Consider the following 21,164-nt stretch of genomic DNA (forward strand, 5'->3'; position numbering starts at 1 on the left):
CAATTCGTCAATGACCAACCGATGCACAAGTGAACTATTTTCTGCGACTCGAAGGCGGCACTGCAGTCTCTACTGTCAGCTTTACGCCGCGGGCCGCACGAACAGCTGGTACTAGAGACAGCAGAGGTTATACACCACCTAACTGAGAATAGAAGTCAAATCCCTTTTCAGTGGTTACCCAGTCACTGCGGAATCATCGGCAATGAACGGGCCGATCAAGCTGCCCGCTCAGCCCACGCAGAAGACCATGAACTACTACTACCGCTTTCTAGGACCGACACTGCACGGAAGCTCCGTTTGCATGCTCGCCAACACACCACGTCACAGTGGAATGAGCCACACTTCAAACATGCTCGATTGCACTGATTTGCCCCTACCTTAAGTCTTCAAGTCGCCTCGAGGCTTCGCCGAGCAGACGCGACCCTTTTGTGTAGGCTGTGGTTGGGCGTTGCGTTTACCAACGCCTATGCTTTCCGCATTGGGATGGCCGACACCGCAGCCTTGTGACCACTGTGGCAACGCAGAAACAATTGGAAATATATTTTTTGCGACTGCCCACTGTACAGTGCACAGCGACTATCTCTTTGCAATGCGCTGAACAATTTAGACAGCCGACCTTTTCGGAGGAAAGAATTCTGCGCCATCGACAAGACGCAACGTCGCAGAAGAAGGCCGAGCAAGCGCTACTGCGCTTCTTGCGATCAACTGGCCTTTCTGAACGACTGTAACCAGAACGTCCGTCCTGCGTGTGTTTTTATCCTGCGTGTGTGTACGTGCGTTTCTTTTTTTTTTTCTCTCTCTGTCCCTCTACACCCCCTTTCTTGCCCCTATTTCCCCACCCCAGTGCTGGGTAGCAAACCAGGTGCTAATATGTGGTTAACCTCCCAGCCTTACTTTTTTCATCTCTCTCTCTCTTAACTTTAGAAAATAAGGCTGCAGTTTGTAGGCGAATTTTTATTAGCATTTTTATGGACTGGCTTTTCGCTGTCTTCCCAGAGAGTGGGTAGTGTTCGGTTATTTAGCGACTGCTGCCAATGTGCGTGTGAGAAAAAAAAGCATAAGGCACTAGAGCAAGGCTAGATAATCCTTCGTGTCACACGCTCCAAGGTACATGTATACGCTGCATGCACATTTGTCAGCTGCATCTCGTGGCTCTATTCACAGATGGCGTGGCGTCAAAAGCAGCTGCGGCCTACTGCGACGCCGCTGTGGCTTCCATCAGTGCTAGTAATCTCAGTATTCCGCTTTACTTGTTTTAATTTTCGAAACGCCTACTTCACAGACTTATGTGTGTTTTAATATATTTTACTCGACCTACTTTGCCTTTGGTATCTTGGAAATACTCTGGAAGGAGAGTATTTTTACTCCTCTAACTTTCACTGTGTCTTGTGCTGAGTATATTCAATATCCGGAAGGCAAATGCAATTCGTCAGTAAAAGAGCGCAAGACCAAACCACGTGGCTGCTATAGGCACAATTCGCGCATTTAGATGCAGGCACAAATGCTAGAGGCCCGTGTGCTTAGATATAGGTGGACGTTAAAGAACCCAGGGTTGTCGAAATTTCCGCATTCCTCCACTACGGCACCTCTCATAATCATATCGTGGTTCTCGGACGTAAACCCCAAAAATTATCATTATTAACATTAGCACACACTAAGTATGTGCGCACTTTAACTCGCCAATGTTAGCACCCATAAAATTTCACTTGGCCCACACTGCCATGCACCCGGGTTGAACGGTGTGCCCGGCGGTACGAGGACACAAATGTACAGCGCAATAGAACGAGGGCTGACGAGAAGTGTAAATCGTCCCAATTAAAAATGAAATGTATCATAAAGAGAACCCTAAAAGGACTATAACCACTTATAGCTTGGCGCACTTTCGCGGATGTTTGGACTTTATCAGGATATGACACGATATTTTTACAGGAGATAACAATCAGTGTCTAGGAGACACAGCGATGGTTCACTGACACACGTGTCGCCTTCTTTGTCTATTTGGAAAGCTTTCACATTTCCACAATGTAACGTGTCAGCATGTTATCGTATCTGAATACAACCAAGGCATTCTAAAGAGCAGGTTCACAAAAGCATTAACGCCAACGTATATACACCTTTTGAAATTTTCACTCCAGGGGGGCGCCATATTGAAATGCGTGCCGTCTAACGCGCAAGTTTGGCAAAATCGTCATCTTGGACGGCGCGTTATCCGTTGGTGCGAGATCCCTGCTAAAGCTTGTGTTCGCCGATTTGTTGTTTGCTTAGACTGTTTTGTTTGATATCGTCGCTGTCTGAACCGTTCAGCGGCGCGCATTCGCGCTAGCGACGCAAGAATGAGCTGCGCGTCTGCGAACGGCAGTGCTTCGTCGTCGGTACCAGTAACAGCTACCGTAGTACCAGCTCCATCACGACGTCAAGTGTTAATAACCGGTAAGTCGAGTGTGATTTCTTTTCCTTTCAGATTTTTCCCGTTTTGGTTTTGATGGCGGCGCGAGCGTGTACTTGCTCGCTGTGCTCACTCACGGTGCGCAAGATTGTCAGCAGTAAACATCTAGCTATCCTACTTGTTCGCAGATACCTTGATATACACCCTCACCGACGAATCGAGGACTGGGTCGAGGTCCCGCGCGAGTCGCCACAAATAGGGGAACTGAACATTGCCTACTATCTCGTCGAGGCGAATGCGTGCGACCTTCGCCAGGTGTGTAACTACAAGGAACTAGAGTCCTACAACCGCGTGCAACCTGGCTGAGTGGGCCAGTTGCTGGCACACAAAGTGAACGATGAGATCATGGTAGTTAGTGAAGGGAGCAGTGACACCGTCGCAAGCAGTGAAGAGTAGGCCCCATCGTGCGTGGATTTCCGCAAGGCCTTCCGGCGAAGTCTTGCGCCCGGAGTGCACACGCGTAGCCGGGAAGGCACAGTATGCAGCCATGTCGGCGCTATCTTATGGAAAATAGAAAGTGCCTTTTCACGCGGTCTAACCGGCAGAGCGTGCACAGATGTTGCTGCAGCGTGGAATAAAGGGAGGAACCGTAACGTCGAGCCCTCGACAATTCAAGAGATTAACTTCAAATTGCCGAGGGTGGTTGTTGACCCCGACCCCGTGGCGCAGCGTCGGCCCCGAGATATCCTAGTACCATTGGGAAGAGAGGAAATACAACCATTGATCGCAATTCTGGTTACCCGGGGCTGTTCAACGTCGCAGGTAAGCCGACAGTGTTACACGTAAACGTGTGTCAAAGGCGAAATAGAGAGATCATATGCGGTGCGGTGAGAGCAAGCTAAACCCACCTTTTACCTGGCCTCAGGCAGATTTCATTTCTGGTAGACCTGTTCACGACTTTAATTACCATGTTCACAGTGTTGAAAGTTCTATGAGCAGTTCCCATAACTTTCCGGCCTGGCTCATAAATGTACATGCAGAATCTGATTTCTAGTTCATTCTGTAGAGGTAAATAGCATTGTCGGAGTACTGTGTTGTAGCAGCAATACTTTTGCCATTTTTTTCTAGGGACGCTAATGTTCAAAACATTCAATGCTCCACCGCGGCCACGCAGAACAGGTGCCGCCCAGTCTATGTTGCATGCCCCCCACTACAACGATAATTCACTACCTGCCAGCTGTGCCCCTTGCAACAAATTTTACGAATAGTTAATTAAGTTGTCGTCTAGAGCTGCAGCATCACTTGAGGGATGCACGAAAAACCAGACCACAGCCGTTTGGCATGCTGCAAGGCGCATTCGCGTGAGTGCATCCAAGGTACAAAAGTGCCAAAGAGGAACTCCACATCCTCCTACGAACGAAGTGAACTCAATTTTGAGCTCCAGCTTTTCAGGAAACGCCGCAACGAAGCATGGGCAGTAGTATGAGGATATTGCGCGCAGGCACTTCACAGAGAAGACAGGCCTGGCTCTAACAGTGTGTGGCACATTTGTGTGCCATGGCATTCCCTGGTTGTCGACGTCTCCAGATGGCCTTTTGAACAGTTATCAAGCCTTGCTAGAAATTAAGAGCTCATATGTGATTGACTGCGTGGAAATAAAACTACGATGTTAAATGTGCTGCAGGTGATTACTTCCTTGCCGAAGATGGCCCTCACGGCTATTACCCATAAGTGCAATTCCAGTTGTTTTGCACAGGAAGAAAGCTTTCTGACTTATATGCCTGGAGCGTGAAAAGTGATATAATGGTCCAAGTGAAAGTTTGTGAAAGTTTTTCAGAGAATGTATGCCAAGGCTCAAGACGTTTTATTTTACAGAGCTTCTTCCGGAAGCAGAGAGGCGCTATGCAGATAAATCACTACCGATTTTCACCGAATATATCAACATTTGCAGAGAGAGATTCTTTATTTTGGAAAATTAGGTGAAGAGTGGGGGTAAGTGACACAGTAACTGTCTCTCAGGCGAGGACACCACAACCGCGACACCTGGGGGGAAGAGGGAGAAAAATATAGAAGTTAGAGTTACAGTGGAGGAGGAGGCCTGGGGGAGTTAAACACATCACTGGGGGGAGAGGAAAAAAAATAAACACGAGTTAAACACATGACTGGGGGGAGAGAAAAAAAACACGGAAGTTCCGTCTGTTGGGGGCTTGGTGAAGACGGTCTTGGAGAAGACGGTCGGCCAGTTGAGCGGCCTCGATGTAGTTGAGGACCGCGCGCAGGGCAGGGCGCATGCGATGGGCTGATCCTACTGGGTGCAGAATGTCATCCACCGTGGCAGACGAAAGTCCCAGCTGCTTGAAGGCACGAGCGAGCGCTTCGCGGTGACAACATTTGCAAACTCTATAGAGTTTGCAACATTTGCAAGCTCTATAGTGTACATTTGATTGTGGACGAGATGGTAGAAGTTTGCGGAAATGTTGTCTTTGAAGTCGATGTTGGCTCACTGAGCTGATTTGCCATCACTGCATTTCACCTGTTTTCACTGTATAATTGAAAGCATTCAATCTGGTTGGCTGAATTTGGAAGTATGTACTGTGCTTTATTTCTGTAAAGCAACATGAAGCTGTACACCTGGACTTGTAATAAGTGGAGCAGCTGTTGCAAACGTGTGCGGTATGCGAGAGAAAATTCTCAACATTTTCTATTTTCATTCCCCTTTTAGTGGCTTTAGCACGTTTTTCTGCCGTGCTTGTTCGAGTCAGTCGGGATTGAAATGATGAATAGCAACAGTCTGTCAACCTGCTTGGACTGCCTATGCGTGAATATTTTTTTAATTTCTTCTATATTGAATTCACACAGAAAGCATAGATTAGTCAAGCGGAATATAATTATGTGAACTGCACGTGTTCTTCAACTAGCAATGAAAAAATAAATGTTTCAAAAAAGCTTAGTCACAGCAGTTCATTTTGCCTTTGATTTTATTACAAAGCTTTAGAATCCTTTTCCGTAGACTTCCAAAAGTATTCCATGTTGCTGCATGGTGTAAATGCCCTCAAATTGATAAGTTCCATGTGGGTCTGCCTGCAAGGGGGCTGACATTAGGTATTTTCAGCTGCAGACATTTTCTGTACTGTTAGTTTAAAATGCAAATGAGATCTAAATCATCTAATCAAATATGCCTGCACAAGTGGGAGCTCACTTACTAGTATCAGCCCCAAGCTCTAGACCGGAGAAGCTTTAGACTGGAGACCATATACACCTGAATGGCTATGACTTGTGATTGAAAACTAGAGCACGTAGCACTTGCTATTATTTTTTTCCTTATGAATACATATCTCCGCTTTGCCTTGAGGCGTTACGGCAGTGGCGTTACAAATTTGAAAAAAATACATCTTCATTGACACTGCACACTTGCTCAGATGTCGGACTATTCCACTTGTTAACAGTTCTAGCAAAAAATTGGACCATCTCCCCGAAGGGAACCCTGATGGGATGCGAAGCAGCAGCGTTGTGCACGGGTGGCGTCACGGATTGAACGGCGCTAACGTCGGTGCTGCGGTAAGCGCTGGAAGATTCGTTTGAAGCGAAACTCGGTGTAGCGTTTACTGGTGTAAACGTTTGTTTGAAACGCAGACACGGGAGGCGAGCGGGCGTTGTAGCCGGCAGTTGCGGGCGCTCCGGCGGGTGAGGAAGAGAGTGACGTACGCGCGCACCTGCGAGGGAAGCGTGGGAGGGGAGCGTGACGTCAACGCCCAGCTGCGGCGTGACCTACTTGGCACCGCTCCAACACCTGCGCCGAAGGAAGCGCGTTGCCTCGCGTTTGTGCGGACGGAGGGACAGCGTTACACAGGCTAGTCAAAGAGCTGCTTCTCATCTAAAAAACTAATTTGCGTACAGGTTCCCCTGGCCCGGCATGGCCTTATTTTGTATTTGTGATCTGTGCGTTCAGATACAGTCTGGCTTTTTTTAGTAAATGTCGCTATCAATTGCCGTTTCTTTATAAAATGTCACTATAGATTCCCGTCTTTCTCTGCATAAGCAGAAGCAATACTGTCCACAAAAACGCAGAAGAGCAGGTATTCTGGTCTGCTGCTTCACTGTAGTCACACTCAGAGACGCAGGGCATTGCTTTCACCATCACAGTTAGTATGAAGTGTCAGCTAAGCACCCAACTGCATAAGACATTACACCGCACTTCTTGAGAGGTGTCAAAAAAAAGTCTGGATCCCCTTACTGGCCCTTCAAGTTCTGTACAGACATGATTTGGTGCTCTACTCATGAGCACTCCTTTCGTTTGCAATCGAGGCGCCATTGAAATTGTACAGCCTGCACAGAAAAACATCATCTTGCTGATGGTCTTCTTGGACTTGATGGGTAGCGCTTGCTTAAATATTCTATAAGTTTTCATTTTATTGATCGCTCTTTCAACGTGTATGCGTTACGAGGCGATCCTCCTTGTCCTGCTAACGTCTCCTTCAAAGAGCTGAGGCCTACCTGTGGAAGAAATGAATGGTGATCTGGCATGTTTTCAACTACAATGACAATCAAGCATTAGTAATCCATTTCATTCCTTTTGTAAATGTCGGCATGTACAACTTCACGCCTTGCAGCTCAAGACTATGGCTTAGGCTGAATCCTCTATCCGCCATGATCTAATATCCAGGACCCAGCAGGTCTTCAATGCCATAGTCACTAGTTATAAATTTGTCAGACGCTCGTCCTCCATAAGCATCTGACACGTACATAATGTAGCCATACGGCGCAATGACCACCAGAAATTTCACAGTGCTGTGAGCCTTATAGCTACTGTAGGTCTGGGCTCGAGGCATTAGCTTCCTCGGTCGCTGCAGGAATATCTCAGTACAATCAGTAATGCATGTGGTACCCTCATAATCAGTGTTCAAAAAGGAAGCTGGCATGATGTCTCTTATTACATCCCTGGGTAACCAGAGAACCACTTTTTTCATTATCTTGCCGAGTGCGCACAATGTGTGCTTGAAGATGCTGTGTACTGAAGCAAGAGGCATATGAAAAATCCTGGTCAAGTGGCCATAAAGAAGGCCTAGACGTAGCCTCATTTAAGTCATCAAAAGTTGATCTTCTACGGAAATGTTGAAAAACTTCTTGGCTCCTTCAACTGTTGTGGCCTTCGATAAGTTCTGAAAAACATCTTTAGTGATGCCTGTATAAAAAAGACAGTAGTTCTCTGTAATCGTTGGTACAAAGATTTCACATTTGTTCCCAGAGATCAGGGCGGTTCTTCTTGCATACTTGTGGTCGTCTGGCAATATGTCTTCCCACTGGGTAAACTTCTCTTTCCTTGCAACCTTTTTACAGAAATAGGCGAGATTCATGAGCTACTGCTGCTGAACAAGCAGCAGAACCACAGTGAGAGAAGGAGCAAAGAAACAGGCTAATACTCTGCCTTTCATCTTGAAGGCACATCAAGGAGAATATTTTTGATCTGAAGATTTTAACCTTTGACTGGACCTTGTGAAGTTGAAGTGTATATACCTTTTATTTATATTCCTTTGTCTGAAGTAGGATTTCATACACACAGTCACATGACAGAAAGGAAACATAGCACCTGCTGTTGATATCTAGTTCTGTAATTTACACAATATGTCAAGCTGTAAAGGGGCCCCATTAGGGTGAGGTGAATGCCAAGTTATGGGCGTCACAAGAACTGAAAATGTAGTTCTCTGCGCATACTTGCTGTGGATGCCTCGAGTAGGACAGCAGACACTTCCTCCTCAGTCTCAGTGACGAGCATAGGCTGCACATCATAAGAATAGTGTTTCAAAGTTGGGCAGATGACCATCACAGAACACATTAAGTAGCACAGCTGCTTTGTAGGTTTGTGAGTGTCATCATCGTCAAAAGCCTGTTATGTTCACTGCAAGGTATGCCTGCATGCCTTGGCATCTTTACGCTTCTATTACAGTGGGCATTTCCACCGAATCAAATGCTTTTTTTTGCAGTCTATGATAAATATACAGTTAAAACTCAGTCTAACAGAACCAAATCTTAGGAATTTCCCGATCTAAGGGCTAAGATGGGCCCAGGGTCCTTTACAGAACCTTATGGGGCGAACTTTCGAGATGAGTACCCATTAACAACCGAGCGCCAGGTAGGTGTACTCCTCTACCCCTTTGGAAAAACCGGTGGGTTCTCGGTCGGCACTGGGAACCCACCGCGCGCTGAGAATCCCCCAGAAATGCAGCCAGCCGTTCCAAAGTACGTAAAATAAACTTTGTTTATCAGAATAGTCGCGTCTTCTGAATAAAGTTTTGATGTTTTCGTCAGTTTCTCTAATTTTTGTTCAATTTCCCACGTTGAACCCTCTTCGTGAGTTTCCAGGATTCTGTTCCGTGGGTGTGATGCAGCTGTTATGTATCCTTCTCTTCAGGGATAGGTATAAAAGCAGCTGAAACTTACCGGTACTTAGCTACGCACCCGAAGGTAACGCGCGTGAATGAAATAGTGCATAAACAGGATGCTGTTTTTTTTACAATTTATAGCCGACCTCAGAAAAGAAGTCAAATGAATCGTGAATGCTTAAACACTCTCTACATCAAGATATCCTGAAGTATTGGCAACAGTTTGAACTGTTTCTTCTGCGAAAGTACTAATAAAAAAAGAAGCAATAACCTCAATAGATTCTTGACAATGCACTTCGCTTCATATGTTTTCCACCATCATTTCAAGATGTTTAACGAAAGGTAGTGTCGCGGACATTTGCCACTTTTTATTACCTTTGAATCCCATGAATCAATAAAAAAATATCAACTTGCAACACTCAGATTTTATTCAGATACTTGCAGTCAAGATCACTTTCAATGTATTTATGCACGAAAATAGAGACTACATAGATGCCGTGGCCGCTCATCAACCTCACGCCTTGTAGTGCTCCAAATGTCTGATAACCTGTTTCCTGTCTATCAAGGCACTTTTACAGTGGCTTTAAAGCTGACGCAACCCAAATAGCGTTTATAGCGGTCGGTGCGGTCGGCAACGAAAGCAACCATAGTGAAGCGGAGGGTGGGTTTCTTTCCCTGAAAAGCAAATCGCAAAGTTGAAATCTTGTCATCAGCGGCGCCGTCTTACCTCAGTAAAAGAAATGCGGCACTAAGTTTCGTCAAAGCGATTTTATAGCACATTCCGCGCTCCGATGCGGAGTTGATGAGGAGAATTGTCCTTAGGACAGCGTTGGTGGGGCCAGTTGGTGATTCATGATCAGCGAAGGTAAGCCCAAAAGCACGCGGGCCACAGCAAAAGACGGCGCGCAGCGACACTGACAAGTGATATCATTGAATGAAACAACGTTGAGCGCATATATATATATATATATATATATATATATATATATCTATAATACCGGGTTGTCCAGCTATCTTAGCCAAGGGTCTTAAAAAATACAATATTAGAGGCAGGCGAGTGAAATCAGTTGCAATTGCTGACAGTCACCTTGCGCACTACAGACATTTTTTTTGTTTTGTAATTAACTAATTTGTTAATTAGGACGATTTTACTAAATTGCTAAATATTGACTTTAGGCAAGAAATGCTGCTTGCAAAGTTCGAGAGCGCCTTCAGAAACCCCAAGTGCATTATTTGCGATAAAGGAAGTCTCACGTATACCATTCTTTCCAAGCTGCAAAGAAAGCCCGCGAAGTACAAAAAGAACCACGTGACTAGCGCACTCGCGCGCCGCGAGAATGCTGCCCTCAGCCGTGGTTTGAGCGAACGAAATCAGCTGCGGCCACGACTCGCCGGCTCCGTTGCAGCGGTAGGCCGATAAGTGGGTGGTGGTTTCTTGGCCCGTTGCCAGCCAGTTGGCGCGCGTAACGGTGCAAGTTGTAGCGAGCGCGGGCCAAGAAACCAACTTTAACTTATCGGCCTGCGTAAGCGATATGGTAACATAGAGCGTTAAGCGAAAAGTCACAGAGGTGGAGAGGATTTATTAGATGGCAGCAATAGAAGGAAACCCGGCTCTGAGTAAATAGCGAAAGGGCAGAAACGAAATAAGGAGGGAGGAACTTCATGATAATTCAAGGGGAAGCGGTTTACTGCTTGAAGCGAGGTCCGGTTGCCTGAGAACGTATAGTTGTAAAGCGACATTCAGTGAAGAAAATGTACATACTGTGGAGAACCTAAGGAACGACGATTGAATGTGGAGATATCCACCCGGGCGAACACTTTAGGAACGAGCCTATATGAAGTCTTGTGTTTTACGAAAAACAGCGGAAAAACGTCCACTGTACAAATAAGAGACGGTTAGAGCATTGGTGGCAGAAAGTTAGAGAGAAAGGACAAAAATAAATAGCGAGAAATATAAGGTCACTCTGCCGTAAGGGGCACAGAGCTAGGCTGTAATTGTTTTTCTTTGGTAACGTCGATTTAATCGAAGTAGACACGGTATTAAGCCAATTTAAAAAAAGTGTTTTTTTTTTTGTCGAGCCTGGAGCGCACTTATCACCGCCTCGTTATAAAGGAGACGCTCATAGCATCCATCCATCCAATTGGAAGGCGCCGGCTGGCGGAGGGTATTTCCTGCCATTGATAGCGCTGAGGAGGCTCGCTGAGAATGAAAGATCGCGCTTGCCCGCGAATGGCAGCGCCCCGTCAGGACTAAGCGAGCAGGGGAAGAATGACTACGTGCATTGCTCATCCCTACTTTAGGAAAACGGGACACAGCAGCCAAACGGCAACTTAAGGAAAATCCCAAAGTGACGGCCAGAGAAACACAAGCGAAACGCCGGTATCGAGCCAGTCCCGAGTTGCGGGTGCAAAAAAGTGCCCCGAAAAGAGAAACACATGGTCATGGCGTGCATTGCACTTCCACGGCATTAACTTGCAGCTGCCCACAATTTATTTCTTCATGCATTAACATGTGTCCGCCATGCGTGCTATATATAATCGCAAGCGCAGCTCGCACGTTCGCGGACCGAAGTCGACCAATGGTTGGGTTGTTATAAAAACTCTCCCTCATTCCGTACCTCTCAAAAAAGTATGTAAGTTGCGCTCTTCCGCGCTTCGGTTCTGCTTTCGCCGGTAGAAGTGCTCAGATTTCCTCACTCTGCTGAAATTACCAGCGTCCGTTTACTGGTGAACTCAAACCAGCAATGAGCGGTTCGCACGAAGGGGTTCAATCCTCCCATTTGACCCGACCAGTTATCTCGGTTAATAAAACGTCATTTATTTATTTTCTTTAATTACTCTCGTAAAAATTGTCTTCAGACATTTTATAACATTTGGCGAGAAACAAAAAGTAATCATGGAGGCGCGATCAAATATGGCATTTCCTTATTTTTTTTTTCGGTTTTTCAGACACATTCTTGAAACACAGTGTTGGTACTTACTTTAATCATGTGCAATGTAATACGGACCGATTCACACGACGTCACCATGATATGAAGAAAATAGTTTCCCAAAGATCTTAATGTGATGCTAGCTAATCGCCTGAAGAGTCGAACTGGTTAAATAAGTGTTCTTTGACCATGGATGCGTCGAAACGCAGCTGATTACAATTGCGATAAAGAGTGTTAGAGGCACCCGAGAAGAGTTTGGTAAGAAGTCGGTACTTACATCAATGGATGTTTCAACAGGAAGGTACAAACGCCGCATATCAGCATAGCTCCCTTTAGGAAAAGTGCACGGCTTTCCATTAGGATCGGTATCGTTGCACATTGTGTATAGGCTAGAGTGTGTGGGAAACAAGAAAAACAATGAAGGCGCAGTATTCGCAGATCTGTTTTTTTTTTCTCGCAATTCCTCTTTGTGACGTGAGCCTCTCAGCGCTGTTTTCTTTCCCAGCCCTGATTGTAGAGGGTGCAGACCACAGCGTTCTTCAACTATTGTGAGATTCACCGATATTGCGCACAATTAAACGAGACCAACACAAAAACAGACCTCTGCGGTTCGTATCTTTCCCCTCTTCAGCAGGCAAGAACTGTGCCCGACCTAGAAGTTGTCGCCAGCCTGTTTATGATATGTGGTGTTTTTAAATGCGAAGCATTTCTTAGCAAACCTCAGGCACTATGTCTGTCTGTCTGTCTGTCTGTCTGTCTGTCTGTCTGTCTGTCTGTCTGTCTGTCTGTCTGTCTGTCTGTCTGTCTGTCTGTCTGTCTGTCTGTCTGTCTGTCTGTCTGTCTGTCTGTCTGTCGTCTGTCTGTCTGTCTGTCTGTCTGTCTGTCTGTCTATCTATCTATCTATCTATCTATCTATCTATCTATCTATCTATCTAGCCGCCTACGCCTGGGCGCTCTCCTGGTCGTCTCCCTAACTTGTAATATACCAAAATTGGCATAGCAGTGCATCATTGTATGACGAACACGATTCACTGGTCATGACATGAGTAACGCAAAATACCTGTCGCGTACGTCATGAAACCCTTTCTCTCAGTCACGTGGGGCACATACCCGCATACCAGAGTTGATATTATGCGGGTATGTGCCACACGTGGTACAGTGTCTAAACCAACACAATAACTGCGAACACACACACACTGACACGCAAGGAAAGTGATAATAGTAATAATAGTTGTAGGGGTCTTATGTCCCAAAACCACGATATGATTATGAGGGAAGCCGTAGTGCAGGGCGCCGGAAATTTCGATCACCTGGAGTTCTTTAACGTGCACGTGAATCTTAGCACACGGGCCTCAAGCATTTTCGCCTCCATCGAATATAAGGTGTACGAGTCTTAAAAAATAGAGGTTGCTGTTGCTAGTAGCGCTGCGTGTGCGTGTTCTTTTGCCGAGTGCATGGGTGCCAAGAAAGCCAGACTGTCCCCACACGCACCTGTACTTCCTTAACCGCTTCCCTCCACCTGAAGAAATAATTAGCACGATAAATTGGCCGGGTACAGCTGGTTTACAATGCGAAGTGCATGCGGCGCAACGCGCTTTGGGGGGTTGGCTCGCGACGCCCTCAGGCGGAGCGTGCCGTCGTGACTGTATAGAAGAAGTTCCATTGCACTCGCGGCTGCTGCTCAGGCCGAAAGGAACGGAACGACAGCGCGGCTCAAGACCGGTCGTGCCTAAGGTAAATAAGATAGTGTTAACTGAATGCCAGGTAACTTGCATGGCAAAGAATTTAGTTTTTCTGCAGCAGATCTCCTCCTAACACTAGCCGGTGCAGTAAGCGGCGCACGCTGACGTAAACTGTTCCTTCGTGCCTTTCTATATATTTGTGAAAAACTCAATAAACCGTTTTGAGGGAGCACTTGTTGTGTGTGCCTTTTTTTTTTCGCCAGTCCCGGTCTTTCTTTTTTTTATGCGCGCTGGGCTAGCTCAAGATGAAGCAATCCTTACACTAATGTAATTCCACAAAAGTTAGAATGTAGTTTCTGAAGAAAATATGTGCAGGAGGCAGTGTGGTATACAGCATCACGCACGTCTTTGCATTGACGGCCGCCTATCATCACAATCCGAAAACAAATTACAAATGGCATGGTCGTAATTGTCCGAAGGTTTACACTACTGTTTCACAGCGAAACTGTATAAGGCAGGATTCCGTGCATTTTTTCTCTCCATCAACAACGTATGTGCCACGCATATTGGGAAACGCCAACACTCACCACCGTTCCACTCCAGAATTATCACGGAATACACGGGTGGCCTCATAATCCGGCAGATCATACGCTTGGTCCTCGTTTTGGAAACCCTGATAGACGTTCGGGAACCTGCGTAGAAGCATTGTTTGCCTTTGAGACAAACTAAGGTATTCATTTTGTGGCATGTCCTTCATTATCTCACAGTTGTCATCTATGCATGCCCGTTTTCCTACGTACTATCCTAATGAAACGTACATTCTGGTATAACCAGGCAATACTTGTCATATATCTATGTCAACTAATACCATGTAAATACTGCTGTATATGCGGACAACGTTGCGACCTTAACCGCGCTGTCATACAAATGAAGACGTAGATGACATGCATATCATAATTTTCATGGTATGACCGCTCAATTGCTTTCGTCGTACGTTCGTGTTATGTAACACCAAATTTGCTGCATATCAAGTCAATGAGACACATGCCAGAGCTAAAAGACCATGCCCCTTAAGTCACGACGTACATAACGTGCACTTCACGGTTTTCATGTTGGATCGATCATTCATGTTCGTCACGTACTCATGTGATGCCGTAAGCCAGTGGTTCTCAAATAGGGGTCCGCGGACCCCAGGGGGTCCGCGAAGCCATTTTTGGGGGTCCGCAAAACCCATCCACGAAAAAAAAGCCCCACAAAGAAGTTGTTTTTTTGTGTGTGTGTGTGGTTACACGATGTCCCGTGACAGCGGCCCCTTCGGACTTTTGGTATTCTTCACCGCATAGCATATTTGTATTGCGGCGGTGCTGACTTATGTTTCCCCATTCTTCATGAGATAGCGCAGTAAAGCTTTTGTTGCAGTTTTCTACGACATATGCACACGAAAATACCTTTTCTAGGCTTGCATGTTTCAAGAGCAAACATAGCCAGAAAAAAAGTTGAATGTGGTAGCAGACCGCACAACTTATTGACAAAGCAGTTAACCATCACTGCAAGGGGTCCCTCATGACTTCCACCGGTTCACAAGGGGTCCCCAAAAAATCCATGGCTGAGAACCACTGTCGTAAGCAATTCTTGTGCATATCAAGATGATGGCCACGCGGTACTAAGTCGTAGATAGATAGATAGATAGATAGATAGATAGATAGATAGATAGATAGATAGATAGATAGATAGATAGATAGATAGATAGATAGATAGATAGATAGATAGATAGATAGATAGATAGATAGATAGATAGATAGATAGATAGATAGATAGATAGATAGATAGATTAGATAGATAGATAGATAGATAGATAGATAGATAGATAGATAGATAGATAGATAGATAGATAGATAGATAGATAGATAGATAGATAGATAGATAGATAGATAGATACCCTGAAACAGCCTTTGAATCGCTAACGGTTCAATTTAACATCGAACACGAAACGCCAAGCGCATGTGGCAAGCCAAACAAGCCAACGCATGTTGTGATACGGAGAGTGAGGCGAAGCGACGCAACTACAGAGCTGCTTAAAGGGAAAACTTGAAGGGACCATACGCCAAAGTAAAAAAAAGAAAATATTTTCTGGGCTAACATTGCAAATTTAGTTGTAGGGAGCGTGATCGGTATGGCTCGAAATGCTGTGGCACTTCTGTGTCTCCAACGAAGGAGCTTCACTGCACGTCACACGTGTTCAGTAAGCCCCTAAAATAAAAATTTCAGGCAACTTCTTTTCGACGTTCCCTTAGATCTCGCTTCAACTTGCGGTTTTCAGTTGATTTCTTAGCATTACTCTCTCCTATTTCTGATGTTTTTATTAGATTGCCGCATTACTTGAGGAGCATGTGTGGCTGCATGTAAACCTGTTAAATCCACTAATTCGCATCACAAATCTTTTATCTTTCTCTCCCTCTCTGTCTCTCTGCATGTAAAAATCATCATCTTAATACCCACATTTCACCAGTTTGTTTTGCATAATATTATATCTCTATCTCGCTCTGCAAAAGTGCTGAGGCAAAACCTATTTGTATAAGATCCCCTTTGTAACAGGCGGCTGTCTAGGCGCAAGTACCCTTAATATTATCTTCAAATTATGCTAGGAATTGTGTCGGCTCATGCATCCTTTTATACGTACCGATTTTCAAATTCTCGTTCGTCCTCCGGGTAACATTTCAATGGGAACTTGTCGCCAGACACACGAAAATGCACAAATAGGCTGCTCACATCTTCGCTTGCGGTGAGGGTGTAATTTACTGTCATCGTTTCACCAAAAACAGCGTTCGAGAGTGTAACATCGCTGAAGGATATCACATGCTCGCCACCTAAATCGGTTGATACAAAATGAAAAACAAAATCATGATTTGAGCGGACAGTCACACGATCAATAGGCACCAAAGATCATCACTGCAATATTCCAACGCAAGGCTGTCGATGCCAGAGTTACGGAATCATTTACACATTTTTAAAGGCATAAACATTTCTATGCACACTCGTCGAGACAACTGTGTGAGCCGACATGCATGATTCCACACGTAAGTTAAATTCCAAGTAGCCATCTGGCACTGGCCATCACTGGATATCGATCTAGATGTAGACACTTAGAAATAGCCCACATCCTGTGTGGTGGACAGGCCAAGAATTACGTAGTTCAATCTAAAACGCTTACGGTAGAAACATGGAAACGGCATCCTTCGCCAATACGGACACTTCGCTTAGAATTCCGCTATACCAAACAAATAAGAAAAATGGTGGATGCTCTGAGAATAAGTGATCTGAGAAAAAATCAAACCACTGATACGTCGAACAACTTTTAAGAGAAATCAACTAAAAATTACACCATCTCCCGCTAAAGGGGACCATGAGGCGATGCGAAGCCGGAGCACTTGCACGATCGCGTTTCGTTGGTGTTCGTTGGGCATGCTACCGACCTCGCGTCGTGGAACGCGAAGAGGGTCGTTACGCGCGTCGTATCTTCCATCTGGCCTGGCCGTTAAAGGGACCCTGAAACGGTTTTGACAATTTTGTACGAACACATTGAGCCGGTAGAGCAAGTCCCAAGGATCATTTGCAGACCGATTTAAGCTCTGTGCGTAAACTGTGCAATTTATTACAAGGCTTTAAAGCTGCGAATCGCCACCGATCACAGCGGCTCAGCCAAACGCGTTTTCAAATCGCCCACTTCCAGTGCGCGTCGTATTGGAAGCGCGACGTCACGCGGGCGGCTGATCTGATTGGATATGTCCAGTACACGTCACTGAACCTCATGTGGGCAGTGAGCGTCGTCTGCCTGCGTTACAACGTACTCCATGTTAACGTGAGCTGAGCGACAGTGTTTATCTCGAGGTTTCTTTTCTTGGACATAATTAATTGCCCTAGCCGTGTTGTGTACCACATATCTAGCAAGTGGTGACTTGTAAAGGTGCGACATCGTGCAATGTTCATGAGGCATCTGGCGAGCGGAATCCCTTCAGCTCGTCGCTGCAATGAGCGTCGCGCTCTCGCTATCCGTTCAACGCCACGATCCACGTTTTTGTGGCTGCAACTTCACCCCTGAAGACACAACCACATTGCCCGAGTTTACGCTTATCGGTGATCGTTCTCGAACTATTTTTATTTGTCCGCATGCTTTTGCAGATTGTCGCCGTACAGGAGAATAAAATAAGATCTGCTGGTAGTGTGGCGGCACCTGTCGGAGCAGGTATCAACCACTCCGCGAGCTTCGTCTTTGTTGGGCCTCTGAGATTGCGCGCAACCCGTCGGCGCACAATATCTGAGGCCATGACTGGGCGAAGCTCAAACCGTCGAGTGCGCTCATGAGAGCGCTGCGATCGCCGACGATGTCGGGGTGTCTGTGAGTTGAGGGTGCAAGGCAGTGGTGAGGAGGAGGGTATAGATATAAATTCCGTAGCGGCCTTGGTAGACAGTGCGTCGCTTAATTTCTGGTGCGAATGATTTGGGGATATTCCTGCCTAAACGCTGGCGAAACTTCAAAAAACCGTTTCAGGGTCCCTTTATTTCTCACAGGGCGAGCGGGGAACGCGGTCGACAGGCGGGCGAGAGGGGGGCAGCGTAGGAGAGGAGAGAGAAGGGGAGGGGACGCGCATGCGCTCGAGCTTATCGCGGCGTTGCGCAGGAGAGAATTTCGGCATGTCTAGCCCACGTTTCAGAGGAAGAGTGAAAAGGGGGAGGGGAGAGGGAAAGTGGAGAGGTGAAGGGGAGAGGGAAAGTGGAGAGGGTGAGTTGAGAGGAGGTGTGTGGAGAGGGTATGCGCATGCGCAGTAAGGGTGGTCACGCCGCACACCACCACCACCGGATTTAGCTCCGCCTTAAGATACTTCGCACCTAAAATCTTGACGGCGCAAGCGTTCCTGTCGATGTTCCCAAAACTTTATGCACTCATGGATAGAAAATATGGAGGAATTCAATCTTATCGAATAATGCGGAGCGAAACTTCTAGGGTCCTTCTTCTTTAAGCAGTAAATCCTCGACCTGACTCACTGACTAAATAACTTTATTTGGTCCTGAGCAGGCGATGACCCCCTAGGGGGCCTCGTCTACGGGCCGCGCCCCCGACGGGACCGGGAGTTGAAAGTCGACGGCCAGGTCGTGAGCCCTATGGACGGCCCGAAGTTGGTCGTCCTCGTAGGGACTTGTGAGGAGTGCGTCCCAGTCCTTTTCTGTGGTTGGAGACCCGTCGTCCGCGCGCAACTCGGGGCATTGCCACAGCATGTGTTGTAAATTACATCGTGGTATGCCGCATCGGGGGCATCCCGGCCTTAGTTCGCTTATGAATCTTGCATAAACTGTCGGTGAGGGATATGCTCCCGTCTGTAGGAGACGGAAGGATAGTGCATGTGGTCGTTTTAGTCGAGGGTGAGGCAACGGAAACTTTCGCCGTTCGAGACGATAGTGCTGACAGATTTCATTATAGGTCTGAAGTTGGCTCCGGAGCCATTTCTCGCCCTTGGGCTGTGAGCCGCCCTCTCTCCTGTCGCGGCGAGTAAGGTCTCGCGCCTGGGAATGGGCAAGCTCGTTGGCGTTTGGGGCGAGGGGGTGGGCGTCGGAGCCCATATGGCCCGCGAACCAAATTAAGTGCTTGGTGTCAGTCCACGCGCCACGCGACAAAACGCTGGCTGCTTCTTTACAGACCGAGCCCACACGGAAGGCCTGGGCCGCGCTTCCGGAATCGGTGTAAATTGTAATGCGGGTTGTCTTCGTCATTGCTAATGCGAATGCTACCTGTTCTGCGCGGTCAGGGTCCGAGTTTCGGAGCGTAAGTGCTGTGAGGAGTCCTTGCAGCGAAGTTACAGCTGCTACATAATGCTTATATTTGGCGTATTTTGCGGCGTCTACAAAGGCGACCGAGTCGGGCATAGCGGCTGCGGTCTTTAGTAACGCGGCGGCTCGTGCTTTACGACGACCCTGGTTGTCTTCCGGGTGCATGTTACATGGGAGCCGAGGCACTAGAATGCGGTCCCTGATCGAGTGTGGCAGGGTGCGTTCTAGTTGGTTGGGAAAAGGGGAGGTTAGGTTCAGGTGAGCTAAATGTTGTCTGCCTGTCTCTGTGGATGATAGCCTGGCTAGTTGAGCTACATTTTGAGCTTCCACGATTTCGCTGAATGTGTTGTGAATGCCAAAGGCCATGAGAAGTGGGTGTGGGTGTGGATGGGTAGTCCTACTACCTGTTTAATGCCTTTACGAATGATCAGGTTTAATTTCTTATCATCAGCTTTGTTTCAGGGGTGAGCTATGGCCACATAGTTGATATGGTTCATGGGAAATGTGTGGAAGAGACGCCGTAAGTTTTCTTCAGAGAGTCCGCCTCTTTTATTGACAATTCGTCTGATTAAATGTGACCTGGATTCTGCTTTGGCTGCTATGCGCTCTATGCTGAGATTATATCTGCCGTCCTCCTGCAGTGTTGTGCCTAGAATCCTCGACCAGTGAAAAAATGCTGCATCGTCTCATCTTTCTTTTTTTAATATGAAGAAGGCAGTTTGGATGCATATCCAGCGACAGAAAAAGTTCTGCGGAAGGCTACAAGGTGGAAGGAGGGACATGAAAGAGGAAAATTCGCATTCCACCGTCGGTAGCGCGAAATTCCAAGGAATCCCCAAAATTTTTTTTAGAAATTACAGCTTCCTAGATTTAATAAACTCCTTCCTCTTGGTCCTGCTACCAAACCGGCTTCAACGGCTCTTTGGCACCGTTCTCCAACAATTGAGCAAAACAGGTGGCCAGCAAATGGCAGTGCGAGGGAGAATTAGGAGCACATGTGTATTCCATATGAGAAGTCAGCTCTGGGGAAACGCGCGAGGTGGATTAGCGCTTAAACTTTAAGTCACCCGTTTTTAGCACAAAGCTACAAGAGTATTCATTCACCGTACTAGCGTACTACCGTTCACCGTACTAAATCATGCGCATGAGTTATCGATGAATTCGCCTTCGCGAAATTCAGAGTGATGGTAGGCTAAGGCAAAATGGTGGTCATGTGGGTCTTTCGGTATTCAAAATTGCGGCAATTTGCGCTTGTTGGTTGTAGATCAGAAATGATTTGTAGCGCAGGAAACACACAAAGTAAATATTTCCTCTAGTTGGTATGTACATATAGGACAGCGCTTAGTCCGCAGGACAGCGTCTCTGTCCTGTGGCCCGGTAGTTGACGCTGTTTCTAGTTTTCTATGTAAGTTGTGTCTCTTTTTTATTGCGATAGCAATTATATGGAGAATCTCGGCTGATTTTTGCCGTCGCCGCCGTCATGCACCGTATATGTATCTCTCTCTCTCTATATATATATATATATACATCTATATATATATATATATATATATATATATATATATAATATATATATATAAGGCACACAGAAAATAATTCAGAAAAAGTTTCCGACGCACGGAATCGAACGGGCAACCTCTCGCTTCGCAGCGCGCGGCGTTAGACGGTTATAGTCTTTTAGACTGCTAGCGGCAAGTTATTTATATACACCACTTACTTCAGTATGCTTTCTTAGTCGCCACATAGATGGCGCGATGTGCACGCGTGGCGCGCTTTAAAGGTCGTCGCCCCGCTCCTGCGAACGCCATTGCTCTTCGCCCTACAGGGCGTGGTCATCTTCGTGCGCTTATCACGAGGAAAGAAGGGGGCGGCCTGGGGGGTGGAGCGGGGGGTTGTATGTCTTGTGCTTTCCCCGCGATATCAGCGCTGAAGTCACAGAGGGTACGATGGTCACTTCGCTCGC

The 21,164-nt window shown here is 46.6% G+C and overlaps 1 pseudogene; it reads right to left on the reverse strand.

Annotated features, from left to right (window-relative positions):
* Positions 1–6,930: 6,930 nt before the first annotated feature.
* Positions 6,931–18,652, reverse strand: LOC125759428 (uncharacterized; annotated as a pseudogene).
* Between the last annotated feature and the right edge of the window lie 2,512 nt (positions 18,653–21,164).

This window comes from Rhipicephalus sanguineus, chromosome 8, assembly GCF_013339695.2.
Source record: "Rhipicephalus sanguineus isolate Rsan-2018 chromosome 8, BIME_Rsan_1.4, whole genome shotgun sequence".
Classification (NCBI taxonomy): domain Eukaryota; kingdom Metazoa; phylum Arthropoda; class Arachnida; order Ixodida; family Ixodidae; genus Rhipicephalus; species Rhipicephalus sanguineus.